The 21,260-nt window shown below is 42.9% G+C and overlaps 1 protein-coding gene across 1 annotated transcript in view; it reads left to right on the forward strand.

The window, feature by feature from the left end:
• Window positions 1-21,260, forward strand: part of CIC (capicua transcriptional repressor) — a 1,784,113-nt gene that overhangs the window by 1,093,714 nt on the left and 669,139 nt on the right. The window lies entirely within an intron of this gene.

A 21,260-nucleotide genomic window follows, 5' to 3' on the forward strand; every position in this document is an offset into this window, starting at 1 on the left:
GGCCGATTTGGTTCTGAGGATGGAACTGACACCCATCAGTAATGAATGAGTGAAGATGAACAAGATAGATGGAACGTTATGGTAAGAACATAACTTCTTTTTTTTTCTATTCTGTACAGAGACATATATTTATAACTTTTTGTTGTACACAATAGGTAGATTGTGAGGAGCAAACTCAATCTGAGGGGATGAGGGGAGAGCAGGGCATTATGGGTAGGGAAGGAGCACAGATTTTCGGATCCTAGGGCTGTAGTATTTGGCTGAGTCAGATCCGAATCTACAGGTTGAAGACAAATGAAAAACCAACAACTCAGATGGAACATTATGGTAAGCACATCATTTCTTTCTTCATGGAGCATTAAAATTAATCAACAGACATTAAAATAAGTAATTAAACATAAACTTAGTCCCCAGTTAAAAGTTTGACTGCATTTTCCCCACAAGTAAAGGATTATGTCCTTTCCCTACTTAGTACAGTATCCTTTGATAGAGCAGGTAGTGGATGTTATTTCAGGAGCTGTACATGGCAGAGAATGTATAAAAATTATTTAATTATCCAAGACAGTATTTTCTCCCAGATACTGTATCATTCAGTAAAAACTGGAATTTACGACAAAACTGTTATACAGTATTGTAGTACACAGTTACATATATAAACCATTACCATGCATTCATTGATTGCCATTTTCACTGAATCACAAAATCAGTGTGAAAAATAAAATGAAAACTCATTTTACTGGAAGCATTTTGTTTAATCACTATTTGTACAAAACTGTAGATAGCTATAGAAATCTCTGCTGGAATAAGATTATAAGAATTACAAGGCATGTGGAATCTTGAAGATCATTTGCCCCTTGTCATTGCAACCATTCGAAGAAGTCTGCATGCCATCGTTGATTCACAGTGTGTGTGTTGTGTCTTCTCTTTTCTCCTTGGTTTTATGGTCACAGAGAGATTATATTTAAGTAAGGGAAGGTGTGGAGTATATTTAAAGGAGGGAAGGTGTGGAGAACTTGCCTCCCTGCAAAAAAAAAAAAAAAAAAAAAAAAAGTAGATTTGATATGTATGTATATATATATATATATATATATATATATATATATATATATATATGGGTCCCATTCTAAAGACCGAAACGCCGATTCCCCGACGCGGAAATCACCGACGCTAGATGACCGACAGGTACGTATACCGACAGGGTGATTCGCCGACAGTGGAAAGACCGACAAGGGTAATGTGCGATCGCGACCCGGTAAGTGTGCGACAGTGACGGAGGTAGGAGTGGTCAGGTAAGTGAGTTAGGGTTAGGGTGCAGGTAGGTGATGTGTGCGTTCGTGTCGGAGCTTGGGCTAGGGGTGTGTAAGTGAGTTAGGATTAGGGTGCAGGTAGGTGATGTGTGCGTTCGTGTCGGAGCTTGGGCTAGGGGTGTGTAAGTGAGTTAGGGTTAGGGTGCAGGTAGGTGATGTGTGCGTTAGTGTCGGAGCTTGGGCTAGGGGTGTGTAAGTGAGTTAGGGTTAGGGTGCAGGTAGGTGAAGTGTGCGATAGTGTCGGACCTTAGGGTTAGGGTTTGGGTTTGGGTCAGGGCTAGTGTGTATGGTATGTAGTGTCGCGTGTTGTTTACGTTCCGTGTGTCGGTGTTTTGGTGTTCGGTGTTTTGCGTTGTCGGGTTTGTGTCGGGTTTGTGTGTTGTCGGTTATTTGGCGTCGGTGAGTTTTGTGTCGGGGAATCGTCGTGTCGGTATTTAGAAGTAGACCCATATATATATATATATATATATATATATCATTTTCAATGAAGTGCGCTTTCAGTGATGTTTGATTCAATAAAATGTTATTCAGTTAAAGGACATACTCATATAAACACATAATATATTGTTAAATACCTTGTTCTGTAAACTGCTATAGTACTGCATGCATTTAGCAGATGTAGTGCAGTCAGATATGTGTTGATAGGCACAGTAGTGTACTGCAGTCATAGAGCTTAGGAAAGGCAGAGTAAGTTGCAGAAACCCAGTGTACAGCATAGGTAGATGAGCCCTGAAAAAATGCCAGGTAGCACTTCTCACATGATGTTCTTCGTGTTTCACTGTTGCAGTCATTACATCTGTATAATCTGCTGGCAGGTTGCCCTCAGTCGGCCTGAATTCCAAAGTCTTGGGTCCTGCGTCGGTTGCTGTCTCCTCTTCCATAACGTCAGGTCATCAGGGGTATAAAACATGCAGCCGACGCCATTTTCTTTAGTCTTTTTTGCCGTGCGGTGCCTAAAGCAGAAGCATTTCGCAAGTGCCGGTCGGCCGACTACTGAAATATTCGCGTTTGAGTTTCAGAACCGAAGTCTTCAATAAAGCTAAGTACCCCATTGGGGAAATTTTTTTCTTGCTTTTTACCGATGTCACAAAAAGTTAATAATTGCATTACTTGTGGGAAGCAAATACCTCATAAGGATTTCCATTTATACTGTATTCCTTGCCTAGGCCCTGATCACAACATGCCTGGCTGTTGGTTTTGTGCTAGATTTAACTAACGCACTATTAAGCGTCAGTATATTTTTGCATCTAAGTATTTTGGAAACAGATTTAACTACCCAGAGATGTCGTTGGATAGCAATCCGACTACCGGAGTACATAAAAAATGCAAAGAAAAGGACAGAGAAAGGCAGTCGAGATCCAAAACCGACAACGAAGCTTCTCCTAAGCCAGTCGCCGGTTGGCCGGTACTCAGGCACTTTCGCAGCCCCTGATACCCGCTACCTTCGAGTCGCAGGCCTCTACCGACACCCATGTGGAGGGGGTCTTGTGTTATTCGACGAGACTGATTATCAAAAAAGGATGATCAGCTTATTGGATAGTCCTTCATACTCTATTAGCTCCCGCTCTGAAGTAAATAGAGCTTATACTAACATTAAGGAACACATAGACGAAATGTTCATAGAGGGTAGAATAACAAAACACATTTATAACTATCTATCTACTGCATTTCCGAGATTTCCGTGCTTGTTTGGCATCCCTAAAATCCACAAGGATGTCCACAACCCACCCATGAGACCACTCGTAGACGGCCGTGGTTCTCCCACCTACCCATGCGCCAAAGTTGTGGATAATATCCTACAGAAATACCTGGTCAACTTTTCTCAAATTTGTAAGGACTCTTGGTCCTTCTTGGGTAAAATTAACAACTTAGTCTTTAATGCAAGGTACAATTTCCTTACCATTGATGTTAAGGACTTGTACACTTGCATTCCTCAAGACTTAGCGGTTGAATGGGTGGAACTACTACTTAGGTCCAATGGTGGTAGTGCGAATGAAGTGGAGTTGGTTCATGAACTGTTGGATTTAGTTTTGACTAATAATTTTTTCACATTTGGTAATAATAATTTTTATTTTCAGAAAACTGGAGTAGCCATGGGTTCCCCTTGTGGAGCTAGTGTCGCTAATCTAGTCATGGCCCAATGGCAACACGATCATGTATTTTGTAATTGCCCATTTAAAGATCAGATGATTTTTTTACACTCGTTACTTGGACGATATTTTCATCTTATTAGATGGCGACCTACCCATGAGCGAAGCATTAGTGGAATATTTCAATTCAACTACACAGTTTTTGAAATTTACTGCTACTTTTCACACAAGTGTTATTTCGTACTTGGACATTTCACTTTCTAAAGATATTGTTTTCCAGAAGTATTTAGCCAACATTTTCAGGAAAGTTACGTACTCCAATTCTTTTTTGCACTACTCTAGTTGTCACCCTATCCATCAGAAGCGGGCGATTGTTAAAGGTCAGTTAGTGAGGGCAGCCCGTATTATTACATTAAACAGTGAGTTTGTCAATGAATGTAGACACCTAAGGAACATGTTTTTACATCGAGGCTATCCGGATGAAATGCTTGATGCCATTATAGAAGAAGTTTCAATCAAGTGCCGATCCCACTTTTATGAACCGATTCTGAATGTTAATTCGGCTCATACTAACAACTTTGTATTACCGAGCATAGGCTCGGAGATCAAGCACTTGAAGAAGTTCTCACCCGATAGTCCTGAGGTCTCATTCATAACTACTTACAGTCTGAATAGTAATGATTGTGTTCAGACATTACGCAAAAATTGGGAGTTACTCAAAAATGACAATATTATTTATCAAAAACTTGGCAACCATCCCTTTGTCATTTATAGAAAGGCTAGAAATCTTAAAGCCCTCCTAGAATGGCACAATGGTTATAAGCCTTTGACAGTTGGAATGTTTAAATGTCAGGCATGTAACTATTGTCAATACATTTTAGAATCCAATAGATTTAAAGTGCATGATCATGAATTTAAACTGAATATTCGAGTTAATTGTAACTCAAGATCAGTGATCTACTTAGCCGTGTGTCAAACCTGCCCGGCTTTTTATGTGGGCAAAACTGAACGACGCCTACGTGAGTGCATATATGAGCACATCTATGCGATTAGGAAGCAGAAATTAGATAATGCTTTAGCTAAGCATATTTCACTGTCTCTTAACCATTCATTTAAATTCATGATTATTGATCAAATTACACAAGATTTTAGGGGTGCCCCACTTCCAATCAAGCTAGAAGAGTGAGAGCTGGAGTGGCAAATTAGACTTAATGCATATAGTGCACCAGGACTTAATGAGAATTGTTCTCTTAGTAGTGTCCTTAAACTTAGGAGTCTCTGTAGGTAGGCTGTGTATAAGTTCTCACACAGCACTATGATTAAGCCATGTTTTGTTGTTGACCAATTTTGTTTTCATAGTACTACTTTATTGTGTTTTGCACTCCTTTATTATATTGATTTGTTTGGTATATTGTTAGTACCATGTCATGCACATTTAGTGTGCTAATTCAGCTACTAGCATGTATTGTCAGATTATGAATACTAGTTAGTTTGTATTATTTATTATTTTTTATTTTTTCTATTTTTCTATAGCCTACTTAGAATTTGTTGTAGTAGGTTAGATATCGGTATTAATGCTTTCATAATGTTTGCGTACTATGAGGTTTTTTTAAACAGTTTTTGGTTTAGTTTTGCTTTAAAGTAGGAAGGGCGTTATCACTTTAAGTATGTAATTGACTTTTAAACTTAAGTGAGTATTTAAACTGTGATTTCCTGTTTTTAATTGATCTGAAGAAGTTTATTCATTGTAATAAACGAAAAGTGCTTAATCTCTTACTACCAGAGTTGTACTATGGTGTGGTTCTTTTTCTTTTTTGATTTTAGTAGTTTGTTTTTGCCTGTGTTTCTACCCAGAGATGTCGTTGGATAGCAATCCGACTACCGGAGTACATAAAAAATGCAAAGAAAAGGACAGAGAAAGGCAGTCGAGATCCAAAACCGACAACGAAGCTTCTCCTAAGCCAGTCGCCGGTTTGCCGGTACTCAGTCAGGCACTTTCGCAGCCCCTGATACCTGCTACCTTCGAGTCGCAGGCCTCTACCGACACCCATGTGGAGTCCGGCATGCCGCAAGATACTCAAGGTATTGGACCGACGGATGTATCTCCCTCAGATGGGTCCAGAGCCACTGAGCAGGCACCGGCTTCTGAGGGTGTATTCAGACCTCAACATTTTTATATCAAACCGATGAAAGCTGCAAAACCAAAGGTAAAGACACCTTCAAAAACTAAAAAAAACAACACCTGAGCCACGTGCACAGGCCTCTATGCCTAAAAAACAGATGATCAAAATGGCTGAAGACCTTATTACCTTGATCAGGGGTACCCACCCCCCTCCAGATAAGAGGCCTAGGCAAGACACTGACTATGAATCTTCAGATCAGGTTTCTATTTCTTCTGATTCCTCTTCTGATCAGGAATTATCTTTACCTCCTTATGAGGATTCTAATGCTGAGGAGTCTATTCCATCTGCATCTACTCCTGAGGATTATTCATTTGTAGAAACCTTGCATACTTTGAGGGAGCATTTTCACTGGGAGAGTCAAGACTTCTCAGAATCAAAAAAGAGGCTCAGGGATTTTTTCCTTCTCCCTCAGCACAAGCATTTAGCTATTCCCCCTGTGTTAGACATTGTGGATGATGTTTTTTCGGAGTCAAGCCTGACCCCTGACTCCTTACCTCCGGCTCCCAGCAAGCCTGACAGGTATTACAGGGTCCCTGACTCTCATAAATTTTTATTTAGAAACACTGCTGCTGATCCTGAAACTATTTCACAGGGTCCAAAGGGAGTTAAGGCCTCAACAGCAAAAAACTCTACACCCTCCGACAGAGATTCAAGGGCGCTGGACAGATGGGGAAAACAGCTTTATACGTCTGCAACCTTGGCAATTAGGGCCTTAAACTGTCAGTTTCATATGCTTAAGTACCAACAACATGTTATGGGATTGCTGAAATAGAAAATGATGTTGATTTCAGAATGTGCAGAAAATAAGGAATTGCAGGAATTATTGCAGGGAGCTGAACAAGTAGGAAAGCATACTTTGCAATGTGGTTTTGATTCTTTAGAGGCCTCCTGCAGGGCCGCAGTTACTGGATCTGTGATTAGGAGGCATGCCTGGTTAAAGAAACTAAATTTGCCTGATCATGTTAAAGTTAAATTGCTAGATGCACCTTTACAGCATGATTCTCTGTTTGGTATTAAGGCAGAAGAGGTTTTAAAGAAAATGGAAGACAAAGCTAAGTCTATGCAAACTGTTAAAGATTTCTTACAAGTGCAGCCACCTAGATTCAGTAGACACTGGCCTACAAAAAATTGGTCCTTTCCTGTGTCCGACAGAGCTGAAAGGGGCAAATCCAGACGCCCAAAGGATTCCAGGTACCAGGCTCAAGACTCATACAGGTCAAAGCAATGGGGCACATCCACCTCCAAATCTGGGGGAGATAAAGCGCAAACCTACAGAAAGCAATCCCAATGAATTCCCTCTGCCTACATCAAGCACTTATCTGTTGGTAGCACCCATAGGGGGAAAATTAGCACTTTTTGCAAAAAATTGGCAATTAATAACCCAGGACAAGTGGGTACTGAACATCGTATGACAGGGATACAGATTCCATTTCCACACTCTGCCAATGACAAATGGTTGGCCAGACCTTCCAAAAAACCATTGGGCAGAGGCACAGAAACAGGTTACGTCCCTCATAGATATGGGGGCCATTCAGACAGTACCAGAACAGGAAAAAGGACGAGGTTTTTACTCAAGACTGTTCTTGGTACCCAGAAAGGACAAGGCCTGGTGGCCATTACTGGATTTATCGATTTTGAACATATACCTGGACATTCCAAAATTCAAAATGCTCACCTTGCAACAGCTTCTGCCCATGCTGGGCATGAATGCTTGGCTGGTGACTTTAAACTTAAAAGAGGCATACCTGCATGTCCCAATAAGACAGTCGTGCAGAAGATACCTCAGATTCAAGTCTGGCTTAATGCATTACCAATTCTCTGCACTGCCTTTTGGCTTATCTACTGCGCCCAGGGTCTTTACAAAGTGCGTGGCACCAGTAATTGCATTTTGCAGACAAAGAAGTATTCAAATATATCCTTACTTGGACAACTGTCTCATTCATGCAGAGAACAAAGACACTCTTCTACGACACCTGGCATTTGTGAAAAGGCTTCTAGCATGCCTAGGGTACACAATAAACGAAAAGAAATTACAACTGGTACCCTCTCAAAAGATAACATTCCTGGGTGCAAGCTTGCATACAACTGCCCAGATGGCTTACCTCATGCCAGACAAACAAAGGCAACTGACTACTTACTTCAAACTGAGGGCAACAAAAACCCAGTTGCAAGACAAATTCTGCAGGCTCTGGGCTTCATGGCATCCTGCATCCTACTAATTCCATATGCAAGATTGCATATGAGGAAACTGCAATGGTACCTAAAAAGTTTATGGAGTCAACATTCACACAATCTGGAAGCAATGATCCCTCTCATCCCCTGCCTGCAACAGGAGTTTCTATGGTGGACAAAGGCCTGTCACCAAAACATGGGATGGCCCTTCACTCTACCCCCTGCCAGCCAAACCTTAACAACAGACGCATCGGATTATGCATGGGGGGCCCACATGGCAGGAAGATGCATTCAGGGCATATGGGCACCAAATCAAATGCATCTACATATCAACCAGAAAGAGATGCTAGCTGTTCAAAATGCCCTAACAGCCTTCAAGGACTTCATCCAGGACAACTACTGATAAAGACGGACAACACCACTGTCATGTGGTATATAAACAAGCAAGGGGGCACACACACTCCTACCCCCTTTGCAGATTAGCCATGGCACTGTGGGACACAGCTTTGATCTACCAAATAAATCTTCAAGCTCAATTCCTGCCAGGAAAACAAAACACTCTGGCAGCTGATTTAAGCAGAAACCTTATGGATCCTCACGAGTGGAAACTAAATCCACAAGTATTCAGCATGATAACAGAAATGGGGGAGACCAGACATAGATCTATTTGCATCTCCTCAAAATTATCAATTGAAAAGATTCTGCACAAGGACTTATAACAGACAAGCATGGAAAGTCGATGCCCTATCCTTCAGTTGGAAAAACCTGTCAGTTTACGCCTTCCCTCCTCTGCCTCTTCTACCCAAGGTCCTCCTAAAAGTCAGGCAAGAGAAGCCAAAGATGATATTAATTGCCCCGGACTGGCCCCGCCAATACTGGTACCCAATCCTAAGGAACTTGTCTCAATACCCAGCTTGGACCTTGCCTCAAAGACCACAACCACTGTCCCAGCAAAACAATCAGATCCTGCACAATCAACTACATACTCTGAACCTGGCAGCACGGCCAATCCTGTAATCATACAAACGACACCTCTCAGTAAAGCTGTGATGGATGTCATTTTGGAAGCCAGAAGGCCTAGTACTAGAAAATCTTATGCTGACAAATGGAAGAGATTCTGTGCTTGGAATCAAGCACAAGGAACTGATACAGCAGAACCACATATTCCTCAAATATTACAATACTTAACTGAGATGCTTGACAAAGGCCTATCTTTCTCATAAATCAAAATCCATGCCTCTACCATTTCGGCTCATTACAATACAGAGCCACCAATCTTTTCTCATCCTTTACTAAAGCAGTATCTTAGAGAAGCCAAAACCCTAAGGCCTCCTAGAAGATCTCCATTACCTGCATGGGACCTCAATTATGTGTTGGAAAAGCTCACCCTGCCTCCATTTGAACCAGCCGCTACCGCTAATATAAAGTTCTTATCATGGAAGGCAGCTCTGCTGCTAGCAATTACTTCAGCAAGAAGAGTTTCAGAGCTGCAGGCCCTCATGGCTGTAGAGCCTTTTATCATATTTTACCCAGACAGGGTGTCTCTGAGGACATATCCTACTTTTATGCCTAAGGTGGTTTCCAGTGTGGCTCTTAACCAAACAATTCATCTGCCAACTTTTTATCCAAATCCGCAGAACAAAGGGGAGAGAATTCTGCATTCCTTGGACGTACACAGTCAGCTAAGATTCTACTTGAGCAGGATAAAAGCTCTAAGAAAAACTGAGCAATTACTAGTGTCATATGCTGCAGGATCAGAAGGAAAGGCTATCTCAAAGCAGACAATTTCAAAGTGGATAAGCCACTGCATCCGTTTCTGCTACTTACACCATGATAAACCTGTGCGCAAGGGCATTAGGTCTCATTCCACCAGAGCTGCAGCCTTTCTCAGAGGAGTACCAACCAAAGATATTCTAGAGGCTGCTACTTGGAGTTCTGTTCACACCTTTACAAAGCATTACCATTTGCCTCTCTACTTTAAGTCCAGGGCAGGCTTTGCCACTGCAGTGCTGCAGGGCCTTATAGCCACACCTAATGCTGTTTAGCTCCAGCCTCCCAACCATAGCTTTGGGATTCTACCCAAATGTAATGACTGCAACAGTGAAACACGAAGAACATAGTACAGTTGTGTACACTTAGCATAAATGTAGATGTTCGAGTGTATTCACTGTTGCAGTCCAGGTTACCCTCCCACCATCCCCTGTCATTCTACAGTTTATCTTTCATTCTCTATCTTCTACAACCTATGTGGTGTATTTGCTTGTAGATGAAGGTAAAGTTTATATTGATGCATGTATATAGATACATATATATAATATTGCTACCTTTTTGGGGGCATCTGACATCAGGGGCAAAAAAACGAAAGAAAATGGCGTCGGCTGCATGTTTTATACCCCTGACGTCATGGAAGAGGATACAGCAACCGGCGCAGGACCCAAGACTTTGGAATTCAGGCCAACTGAGGGCAACCTGCCAGCAGATTACCCAAATGTAATGACTGCAACAGTGAATACACTTGAACATCTACATTTATGGTAAGTGTACATAACTGTACTTTCTTTCTAAAACTCTGCATCCAATAGCTTATGTCAGGTAGTAGTCTTGCAAAAATCATATCCTCGCATTAAGGAAACACAGATTCTTAGGTACTTATTAGGCTATAGCTCCATGAGGATCTTTTTGAAGCCTGACTATGCAGTCCAAAGACGTTTGTAGCCCATCTATTATAAGTACAAATATCCCCGAACCCAGATGTTTACGATATCCCTATCCGTAATGGAAAAAGGTGCTAAACCAGAGGTGAATTTCTGGTTTTCCATCCGGTCATCCAGATTATACTTGAACAAAGTAAGAGACATACTTTGCTTTATGGAGACAGGAAGATGATTCTAGAGAAGTGATATTCTCTGTGATGTCTGTCCCTAATGCATGTTCTGTTTATGTTGCAGAAGAGATTAAGATCTCTTAAGCAGTTGTTTATGCCACCTTTGGACTTCTGGATGTGCAGAAGGTCTGAAAGGATGGGGATTGCTTGAACCTCTTTAAGCAAGGTATTGATCATCCCACAGTAGCCTGTATGATGCTGAAAATAGAAACAGGGTTTAAGACAGTGATTGCAGCCTTTATGATTTAAGCCCTTGATTTTCTTGTTGAAAAAGTGCTGTTGTCATTCAGGTTTTGTCAAATGTTTGCACGGATACATAATAAATGGGACATTATATTCAATGATTGGGCTAATAAGTGCTGAAAACAGTGTAATGAACACATCCCTAAAACCCGGTCTCCAAAACCTTACCAGTAAGCTGTGCAATGAAGGGCAGTTTTCTTAGAGTAGTGGATACATGATGATCAAAGAACAGTTCATTGCCTGCTTAGGTTCCCAGTCCCTAACTACTGGATCAATATTCAGTAGTATTTTGTTGATGTGATAATTAAGGGGGATATTAAGCTTGCCGAAGGATACTATTATACAATTTTTGTCATTTAGTTTTAGGCCATGGTTCTGACACCAGCTGTTTGTTTGGGAGAGGCCCTCTTGGCAGATTTTGGTGTCTTCTGGATAGTTTATGATGGCATCAAGTTTACAGTCGTGAAAAATTTGTCAGTCATAAACCCTTAACATTAGCTTTGATCTCCAAGAAGTAAATACCAAAGAGGTGAGGCTTGAGAATTAAACCCTGGGGTATGCCATGTCTTTTGGAGGAGGTAGAGCTGCTCACCCTAACTTCTTGGAGTCTGTTAGTGAGGCAGTTTGCTGTCCATTGAGTTACATAGGGATTTACATTTAGCTGGGTGAGTTTGTCAACTATACCTGAGTGTGTGATGGATGTTCTTCATCTCACATTGCTGCAGTCCTTACACTTGGGTAGTCCGCTGTCCTTGGTCGGCCCGAATATCAAAGTATAAGGCTGACGTCGATCAAGGCGCATTTGACTGACATCAGGACGTCAGGGTACAAATGCGCATGACCGACGTCATATCCTCAGTCTTTTGCCGCATGGTCCGCTGCAGAACCAGCATTGCAAGTGCCGGTTGGCGTTCTGAGATTTTCCGATTTCGAAGTTTCAGACCGAGTTCAAAGTTGGCTAAGTACCCGTTGGGAATATTTTAGTTTTTCTTGCCTCAGTGATTTACCGGATGTCAGAAAAAGTCAGTAATTGCATTTCTTGTGGGAAACAGATACCGCATAGAGATTATCATACTTTGTGTATTCCTTGCTTAGGGCCTGAGCACGACGTTGTTGGCTGTCGCTCTTGTGCTAGATTCAATAAACGCACTATAAAGAGAAGGTTGGATTGTGCCAGGTTAGTCTTTGGGAAGCGGTGCAATTATAAAATGCCGTCGGATGCTCCGGCGGCCGCTTCTTCGAAGAAGCGCAAGGACAAAGCAGTTAAGCCTAGGCTAGAAGAACCGTCTGTACCGGACGCCGGTTCTTTAGAGGTGTCGGTGGAGCCGGTGGCTCCACCGGAGGTTTCTTTGTGTTCCCAGGGTGAGACTTTATTATTGCAAGATGTGGCCTCTCAGGAGGCAGGTCAGGCTGAGGGGGCTTCTCAGGTTACTATACTCCCCTCCCTTCCTAGGGTGGCTAGGCCCTCTCCTTCTGTTTCAAAGGCTTCTCCCAGGGGCAGGCCAGGTTCAGTTTCAGTTGGTGTCACCCCTAGTTCTTCTGGAACTGTGCCCAAGAAGCATATGCTTAAAATGGCAGAAGATTTGATTACTTTGATTAGGGGTTCTATGCCCCCTCCTGATAAGAGACCTAGGGTGGAGCCTGAGCTAGAGAGTTTTGAGCAGGCTTCAGATGTTTCAGAGTCTTGACTGAAGACTTACAGGAGTACTCTCCTTATTCTGATTCTGATGTGGATGATTCTACTCCTTCTGCTTCTCCTCCTGAGGATTTTTCTTTTCAGAAACTCTTCATTCCATGAGGGAGCATTTTAAGTGGGAAGGTCAGGACTTCTCTGATTCCAGGAAAAGGCTTAGGGAATTTTGTTTTACCCCAGCATAGGCCTTTGGCTATACCTCCTGTTTTGGATGTAGTGGAAGATGTTTTACAGAGGCTTCTCTTAATCCTGATTCTTTGCCTCCTGCTCCTGTTAAACCGGATAGGTATTACAGGGTGCCTGAAGCTCATAAGTTTTTTTTAAGAGTCCTAGGGCAGACCCAGAAACTGTTAGCCAGGGGCCTAAAGGTGTTAAGGCTTCTGTTGTAAAGAATCCGGTTCCTGCAGACAAAGAAGCCAGGGCCTTGGATAGATGGGGAAAGAAAGTTTATACTTCTTCCACTCTTGCTATGAGGGCTTTGAATTGCCAGTTTCACATGTTGAAATACCAAAACTATCTCCTTTCACAATTGAAGGCTAAGGTTGATGCTCTGGCAGAAGGTATTGATTGTAAAGAGTTGCAAGATTTAGTACATGTTTCTGAACAGGTGGGTAAGCATTCTTTGCAATGTGGTTTTGATGCTGTACAGGCCTCGTCTAGGGTGGCTGCCACTGGGTCAGTTCTTCGCAGGCACGCCTGGCTGAGGGATCAGAATTTGTCTGACCATGTTAAAACAAGGATTTTAGATGCTCCTTTGCAATCTGACGTGTTGTTTGGTTCTCCTGTTGAGGCAGTTTTAAAGAAAATGGAAGACAAGGCTAAGTCTATGCAGACTGTTAAAGATTTTTGCAGGTCCAGCCTCCAAAGTTTAGTAGAAATTGGCCTACTAAGGGGTGGACGTATCCTTCTTATGATTCCCAGTCTAGGGGTAGATCTAGACATGGTAGGGGCAGAGCTCAGGGCTCTTTCAGGCCTAGAACAGGAGTTCTCCTGCACAGTCTTGGTGAGGGCAGGGGTCAGTCCTTTCGTAAACAGACCCAATGACCTACCTTTTCAGCTGCCAGAGCCTTCTCGTCTGGCAGCACCTTTGGGAGGAAGGTTGGCACTTTTCAAAGAAAATTGGAGTTTAATTACCCAAGACAGATGGGTATTGGATATCATACACCACGGCTACAGGTTTTATTTTCATACCTTGCCTCCTTTCAAAGGCATGCCAGACGTTCCTCCTCAACAAAGAATAGAGGCTCACAAGCAAGTTTCTCTGTTGCTCCAAATAGGGGCCATTCAGCCGGTTCCTATGCCAGAAGTGGGCCTAGGATTTTATTCTCGCCTGTTCCTAGTACCAAAGAAGGGGAACACGTGGAGACCAATTTTGGATTTATCTATCCTCAACACTTATCTGGACATTCCCAAGTTCAAAATGTTGACGTTGCAGCAGCTTTTACCTCTGCTGGGCAAAGATCATTGGATGGTAACTTTGGATCTCAAGGAGGCTTACCTTCATGTTCCTATCAGACTAAGTTGCAGGAAGTATCTGCGTTTTCGAGCTGGGACTTTTCACTATCAGTTCTCTGCATTGCCCTTTGGCTTATCTACTGCGCCCAGAGTGTTCACGAAAGTTCTGGCTCCAATGATAGCTTTCCTCAGGCTAAAAGGAATACAGATCTATCCTTATTTGGACGACTGCCTGATTCTGGCTCAAGGAAGGGAAGAGCTTCTTCATCATTTGGAATATGTGATAGCAGTGCTAAGATGCCTGGGGTATTCTGTGAACGAAATAAAGTCCAGTCTAGTACCCTCTCAGGACATGTGCTTTCTGGGTGTGAGACTGAATACAGCATCCCAGATGGCCTTTTTAACCCCGGACAAACAAAAGAGTCTATCCCTTTACTTCCATCAACTATCTCATCAGTCCGGGCTGACTGCAAGGACAGTCCTTCAAGCCTTAGGGTTCATGGCATCTTGTATTCTGGTGCTTCCCAATGCCAAACTGCATATGAGGAAGCTACAATGGTATCTCAAAAATGTATGGACACAGCACTGCCAGGATCTGGACACTGTCATTCAAATAATACCTTGCATTCAAAAGGAATTTTGTGGTGGGCTCAGGAATGTCACCTAAACAAGGGACTCTCTGTGACCCGGCCAGAGGCGAGTCAGATTTTAACGACAGATGCCTCAGACAAAGCTTGGGGAGCTCATCTAAATGGAAAGTGGATACAAGACAAGTGGCCTGCCAGACTACAACATCTACATATCAACATGAAGGAGATGTTAGCAGTCCAGTTTGCATTAATAGCTTTCAAGGAATTACTTCTTCCAGGGCAGGTGTTGATTCTAACAGACAACACAACTGTCATGTGGTACATCAACAAGCAAGGGGAACGATTCTTATCCTCTATGCAGGCAAGCAATGATTTTGTGGGAGACTGCTCTCAGTTTACAGCTCAATCTTCAGGCAAGGTTTCTGCCAGGAGCACAGAACTCCTTAGCAGATGTGTTGAGCAGACGAATTATGGATCCCCACAGTGGAAATTGGATCCTCATGTATTTCAGAAATTGACAGTGTCATGGGGAACTCCAGACATAGATCTGTTCGCTTCTCCACTAAACCATCAGCTGCCAAAGTTTTGGACAAAAAGGTTTCATCCCACAGCTTGGAGAGTGGATGCTCTTTCTTTCAATTGGAGCAATCTTCATGTGTATGCCTTTCCACCTCTGCCTCTCCTCCCAAAGGTACTTCTAAAGGTCAGACAGGACAAGCCAAGGATGATTTTAATAGCTCCGGATTGGCCTCGACAGCACTGGTACCCATTACTGAGAAGTCTGGTACGGAAGCCTCCATGGCCTTTGCCTTCGATTCCGCACCTGTTGTCACAGGAGGACAGCCATTTGCTCAATGTCAAGCTTCACTCTCTGCACCTAACAGCCTGGCATATTCTGTTTTGAACCATAGTGGGCCTCCACTTCCTCAGCAAGTTTTGAATGTTATTTTGGAAGCTAGAAGGCCTAGTACAAGGAAAGTGTACGCAGACAAATGGAAGAGATTTTATTTTGGAGTGCAGCGAAGATTTTGATGTTTCTGAGCCTAATTTGTGTGTGGCTCTTCAATATCTTACTGAGTTACTAGACAAAGGTTTGTCTTTCTCTTCTATTAAAGTTCATGCTGCAGCAATTTCGCTCACTATGATTGACCCACCATTGTTTTCTCATCCTTTGTTCAAGCAATTTCTTAGAGGGCAAAGAATATAAGACCCCCACGAAGAGCTCCTACTCCTGCTTGGGATCTCAATTTTGTGTTGGAGAAACTCACTCTACAACCTTTTGAGCCTGCAGCTACTTCTGAGTTGAAATATTTGTCATGGAAGACTGCTTTTTGTTGGCCATTACCTCTGCAAGAAGGGTTTCTGAATTGCAGGCCCTTATGGCGGTTGAGCCTTTCTTGATTTTCCATAAGGATAGGGTATCATTACGCACTAATCCTTCCTTTATGCCTAAGGTGGTTTCTAGTGTGGCTTTAAACCAAACTATTCATTTGCCTACTTTTTATGCAAATCCCCAAAATAAAGGGAAAAGATTTTGCACACTTTAGATGTACACAGGCAGTTGCGTTATTATTTGGACAGAACTAAAGGGTTCAGGCAGTCTCAGCAGTTGTTTGTTTCTTTTGCTTTGAGTTCTCAGGGCAAGCCTGTGTCAAAACAAACTATTTCTAAGTGGATTGGGTTTTGCATTGCTTTCTGTTATTCCCATCATGGCAAGGAGATTCCAGCTGGGATTAGGCCTCATTCCACTAGGGCTACTGCCACTTCAACAGCTTTTTGAGGGAGTGGCAACCAAGGATATTTTGGAGGCAGCTACTTGGAGTTCAGTGCATACTTTCTCTAGGCATTATCACCTGCCACTTTACTCTAAATCCAGGGCTGGTTTTGCCACTGCTGTTTTGCAGGGCATTTTGGCAGCTCCTGCTTCCTTGTAGTTAGCCATCCTCCCTTACCTCTGCTTTGGGATTCTACCCAAGTGTAAGGACTGCAGCAATGTGAGATGAAGAACATAGTACAGTTTTGTACCTACCATAAATGTAGATGTTCGAAGATCCACATTGCTGCAGTCCAATTTACCCTCCCTCCTTCCCCTCTGTAGTTAGAGGTGGTTGTGTGGGTTGGGTTGTACATATTGTGTATATTGTATATATTGTACATATAATTAGTGCAAGGGTGGTTGGTTGGTTGTTTGCTGTCTTTTGGTTTTGACCTTTATTTTTAGGGTCTTCTGACATCTGGGGCAAGAAAAGACTGAGGATATGACGTCGGTCATGCGCATTTGTACCCTGACGTCCTGATGTCAGTCAAATGCGCCTTGACCGACGTCAGCCTTATACTTTGATATTCGGGCCGACCGAGGACAGCGGACTACCCAAGTGTAAGGACTGCAGCAATGTGGATCTTCGAACATCTACATTTATGGTAGGTACAAAACTGTACTTTTTGAATGCCTTTGAGAGGTGAAAATATTCAGTGTGTACCAAATTTCCCTCACTTCAGTAACCTTGAAGAAGTCAACTAGGTTTAGGTAGGCAGGATTTACCCATGAAAATCTAAGCTGATAAGGGTCAAGAGTTTGTAGGTTGATAATGTCTTTCTTTATTAATTTCATTATGATCCTTTCCATATTCGTATAGATGAGGCTGTTCGGACTTTTAAATCTATAATCACCTGGGTCTGTTGATGCCCTGGCTTTTTGCAGAAGGATGACTGTTGCTGTTCTCCATTTGTCCAGCAGAAAGCCTGTTTGGTGGCTGATAATGAATAGTCTCTGTAAGGAGTTTGACAGGCTCTGTTTTAGGCTGACCAGTAGGCATCATCGTATGTATTCTGGCCCCATTTTTGTTTTTATTTAGAAGCGGTGTTCTTGGCCTTGGACAGAGCTTTAAGGACCTGTTCGTGGGAGATTGGGGTAGGGTGGTGGATGCCTGTATTTGATCTTGGAATATGAGAGGAATGCATACACACTCAACACCTGTGGCCAATTTAGTGTGCCCAGTCCTCCTACTGCATGTCTTTGGAATGTAGGGTGGAATTAGAGGGAAATGTATCCTCTTGTAGATTAGCTATGTCTTCTGAATTTGAGTATGTGCTGTCATTTACTGTTAGCTCTGAGTAGTGCTAAGCATTGTTTCTGATGTTTCTGACATAGCTAAAAAAGGCTTTGCTGTTCTCTTGAGCTTGGTTTTTATCTCATTATCTGGAGTTGGTTGATTTGATCAGGGACCGGAGTTCCTTGTTAAGTTTAACAAGAATGTTTATGGCAACTAGAGAGTTACATTTATTTTTACATGCAATGAGCTCCTTTCTTTTATTGTAGAGCCTGTTTATATTTGGGATCCACCATCCATCCATCCAGTACCCCTTTTTCCCATTTTGGCACATGGGGCTGGGTTTTCACATCATCAGCAGTGGTAATCATCTAGAGCCAGTGTTCACATTGCTGGATGAATGGTTGTTCTTCCATACCACCCACACATACACATGCACATTCACACCTATAGCCAAGTTAGTGTGCCAAGTCCGCCTACTGCATGTCTTGGAATGTGGGAGGAAACTGAAGCACCTGGAGAAAACCAACACAAACAAAAGGAAGACATGCAGTCTGTATACAGAAGGCACCCTAGCTGAAAATTGAACCAGAGAACCTCTTGCTGTGAGGCGATAACATTACCTGCTGCGCCACTGTGCTGCCATATTTTTGGGTTCTGTCATGGGCTTTAATTTTTACTTGTAAAACTGGACTGCTGTTAACATCTCAAACTGCTCTACAAGCTTTACTTAATTCCTAACTAGTTTTCTATTTTGCATAAATTGCATTGTCTTTATTTGAAACAGATATCTGTAGACTTATTAAAAAAAAAAAAGGTTGAAGTAGCTTCAGGTATTCATCACGTGGATCAGTGCTGCGGTATCTTTCATTATCTGTGAGAACTGGCCACAGTTTGCTCATCTGGCCTGACTTTTTGAAACTTTGGACATGCCTGGGATGGAGTTGTCATTCTTGTGTTAATGGCAGTGGCAAAATGCTTGGTAGAAGTGAAGAATGGCTAATGGCATCTCGTGTGTGTGTGTGTGTGTGTGTGTGTGTGTGCATGCTTCCCACCTGATCATTGAGCAGTCTGCGGCTGTATCCCTGGCTTCCACACTTAACTAATCCCAAATTCCTCATCACTTCTTCCTAACTGGGCACCCCAAGATATGTCTTTTTACTGGCTGGGATCTGCTGAATCCTCAGGAAGTCCACCATCAAGTAACTTTGTATTAGCCCAGGGGAACAAGGGGTCCAACCTAGGAGGCATCTTATGTGTTGCAGGATGATTAAGGTCCTTAGCTCGGGGAGTAATTAGCTCAGAGTGAAATCAGGATTTCGTCAATGCCACTTTATTTTAACTTGAGATGACATATGAAGTTTATGGTCACAATCAGAGGCTGTACAGCCTTTTGGTATCCCCAGTCCACCCATCCTAGGGTAGGAGAATTTACTGTCTACGCCATCCTATGGCACATGCACCACATGTTCATAGTGTTACACTGCTGCAGTCATTACACTTGGGTTATCCTGCCATCAAGCGGTCCCGCAGTCGGCCAGAGTTCCAAAGTCTTGGTCCGGCGTCGGTTGCTGTCGCTTCTTTCCTGACGTCAGTGCACCAGGGGTATATAAGATGCATCCAACGCCATTTTCTTCAGTCTTTCTTGCCGCGCGGTGCCCGAAGCAAAAGCAGTTCGCAGGTGCCGGTCGGCCGACTCCTGAGATTTTCGAAGTCGAATTTCAGATCCGAAGTCTTCAATAAAGCTAAGTACCCCATTGGGGAAACTTTTTTCCTTGCCTCAGACTGATGTCAGAAAAAGTTAATAATTGTATTTCTTCTGGGAAGCAAATACCTCATAAGGACTTCCATTCCTACTGTATTCCATGCCTAGGCCCTGATCACGATGTCACTAGTTGTCGGTTTTGTGCTAGATTTAACAAGCGCACTATAAAACGACGTTTTGATTTTGCTTTTCACTACTTTGGCCGAAGGTTCAATTATACAATGCCGTCGGAACAGCCGACTACCGCAATTCTTAAAAAACGCAAAGACAAGGATAAAGACAGGCATCTGAGGTCCAAAACCGACGACGAAGCCTCTTCTAGGCCAGTCGGCGATTCTCAGTGAGGCGCTTTCGCAGCCCCTGACACCTGCTACCTCAGAGCCACAGGCCGCCTCCGACTCCCACGTGGAGACAACTAGGCCTCTGGAAACTCAAGGTATTGGGCCTATGGAAACTAATCCCTCAGATGGGTCCGGAGCCGCTGAGCAGGCATCGGCTTCTGGGGGTGTTTTCAGACCTACACAATTAAAGCAACAGCCAAGACAAAAACACCATTAAAGACAAAGAAACAAGTACAGCATTCTCCTGGACAGTCCTCTATGCCTAAGAAACAGATGCTTAAAATGGCCGAAGACCTCATTACTCTAATCAGGGGTTCCCATCCCCTTCCCCCTCCTGAGAAAAGGCCTAGGCAGGATACAGATTATGATTCCTCTGATCAGGTTTCCATTTCCTGTGATTCCTCTTCAGACCAGGGATACTCTCTACCCCCCCTATGAGGACTCTGATGCTGGAGAATCTATCCCTTCAGCCTCTCCTCCTGAGGATTACTCTTTTGGGGAAACTTTACATACCATGAGGGAGCATTTCCATTGGGAAAGTCAGGATTATTCAGAATCCAAGAAAAGGCTCAGGGACTTCCTTTTATTGCCTCAACACAGGCCCCTGGCTATTCCGCCTGTGTTAGATATTGTGGATGATGTGTTCTCGGAATCCAGCTTATCTCCTGATTCTTTGCCCCCTGCACCAGCCAAGCCAGATAGGTATTATAGAGTCCCTGACTCTCACAAGTTCCTTTATAAAAACCCTTCTGCTGACCCAGAAACCATTTCCCAGGGTCCCAAAGGGGTTAAGGCTTCCATTGCAAAAAATCCAGTCCCCTCTGACAGAGATTCTAGAGCATTGGATAGATGGGGGAAGAAAGTTTACACTTCTGAAACTTTAGCAGTAAGGGCTTTAAATTGCCAGTTTCACATGCTTAAGTACCAACAATATTTAATGGCTCAGTTAAAACAGAAAATGCTTGTAAGCTGAGAAGCTCCTGACTATAAAGAAATGCAGGATTTATTGCATGCAGTTGAACAGGTGAGAAAACATACTGTGCAATGTGGTTTTGATTCTTTAGAGGCCTCTTGTAGAGCCACAGTTACAGGTTCTGTGATTTGAAGACTGCTTGTTTAAAAGAACAGAGTTTACTTGATCATGTTAAGGCAAAATTATTGGATGCTCCTTTACAGCATGATACCTTGTTTGGTGTTAAGGCAGAAGAGGTGTTAAAGAGAATGGAGGATAAAGCTAAATCTATGCAAACAGTCAAAAGATTTCTTACAGGTACAGCCACCTCGATTTAGCAGAAATTGGCCTACAAAGAATTGGTCCTTTCCAGTGTCAGACAGGCCACAAAGAGGCAGATACAGACGCCCAAGAGGCAGATCTCAACCCCAAAGCTCTAACGGACAATGTCAGTGGGGTATCTCAACCCCAAAAGGAGGTGAGGACAGGTCTCAACCTTACAGGAAACAGTCCCAATGACTTCCCCTTGTATGCC

The sequence above is a fragment of the Protopterus annectens genome, chromosome 8.part0 (assembly GCF_019279795.1).
Source record: "Protopterus annectens isolate FY-2018-M chromosome 8.part0, PAN1.0, whole genome shotgun sequence".
NCBI lineage: Eukaryota > Metazoa > Chordata > Ceratodontiformes > Protopteridae > Protopterus > Protopterus annectens.